Raw genomic sequence first — 1,529 nt, 5'->3', positions numbered from 1 at the left:
CCATGCCCAGCTAATTTTTTGTATTTTTAGTAGAGACGGGGTTTCACCATGTTGACCAGGATGGTCTCGATCTCTTGACCTCGTGATCCACCCGCCTCGGCCTCCCAAAGTGCTGAGATTACAGGCTTGAGCCACCGCGCCCGGCCGATCCTCTCCTTTTCTACAGATGCAAGTAGTTCCAGTTAGTTCCCCCACTGAGAGGTGAATCCACTCCTCGGCTCTCTTATGTCTGGCTTGGCCTGTGACTACTTGTTTTTTGTTTTGTTATAGGGTCTCATTTTGTTGTCCAGGCTGGAGTGCAGGTGATCCTCCCACCTCAGCCTTCCAGGGACTACAGGCGTGGGCCACCATGCCTGGCTATATTTTTGTTTTTATTTTTAGTAGAGATGGTGTCTCACTGTGTTGGCCAGGCTGGTCCCAGACTCCTGGGCCCAAGCAATCCTCCTGTCTTGGCTTCCCAAAGTTCTGGGACTACTGGTGTGAGCCACAGCACCCGACCCCTTGACTGTTTTAACCAATAGAAAATGATGAAGGAGACATCAGGCCAGTTCCTAGAAGAGGACTGACAGCTTCCACTGTGGACCGCTTGCTGTGGGGAAGTTCATCACCATTGAAGAACTCAGGCTGGCCACACAAGGAGGCTGCATGGAGACAGACACAAGGGGCCACCCTCCATCTGTCCTCACCATTGCAGCCCAGGTAAGAGGCATGGGGGAAATCTTCAGGTGAGCCAGGTGTGGTGGCTCATGCCTGTAATCCCAGCACTTTGTGAGGTCAGTAGTTTGAGACTAGCCTAGCCAAAATGGTGAAACCCCATCTCTACTAAAAATACAAATATTAGCTGGGTGTGGTGGTGGGTGCCTGTAATCCCAGCTACTCAGGAGGCTGAGGCAGGAGAATTGTTTGAACCTGGGAGGCAGAGGTTGCAGTTAGCAAAGATGTGCCACTGTGCTCCAGCCTGGGTGACAGTGTGAGACTACATCTCAAAAAGAAAGAAAGAGAGAGAGAGAGAGAGAAAGAAAGGAAGGAAGGAAGGAAGGAAGGAAGGGAGGGAGGGAGGGAGGGAGGGAGGGAGGGAGGGAGGGAGGAAGGAAGGAAAGAAAAGAAACCTTCAGGTGACTCAGCCGCCATCTAACTACAACCATATGAAGGACCCCAAATGACAGTCATGAAGCTGAGCCTCATCCATCCCTAGGACCATGAGATTCAATCAAATGATTTTCTTTTAAGCCACTAAGTTTGGGGTGGTTTGTTGGACATCGAAAATCATTAAAACAGTAGAGAGTGTTGGCGCCCCTTGGAGATGTGGCAATGAACAGAAACGAGGAATGAGGAAGTAAGGGGGTGTCATGGACTGAATTGTGTTCCCCCAAACTTGTATGTTGAAATCTGGCTGGGTGTGGTGGCTCATGCCTGTAATCCCAGCGCTTTGGGAGGCAGAGACAAGAGGATCGCTGGAGCCCAGGAGTTCGAGACTAGCCTGGGCAACGTAGTGAGACCCTGTCTCTACAAAAATCTAAAAATTGGCT

Source organism: Cebus imitator, unplaced genomic scaffold (genome assembly GCF_001604975.1).
Source record: "Cebus imitator isolate Cc_AM_T3 unplaced genomic scaffold, Cebus_imitator-1.0 Scaffold15, whole genome shotgun sequence".
NCBI lineage: Eukaryota > Metazoa > Chordata > Mammalia > Primates > Cebidae > Cebus > Cebus imitator.
The sequence above is the reverse complement of the archived record's forward strand: the minus strand, read 5'-3'. Positions refer to the sequence as shown.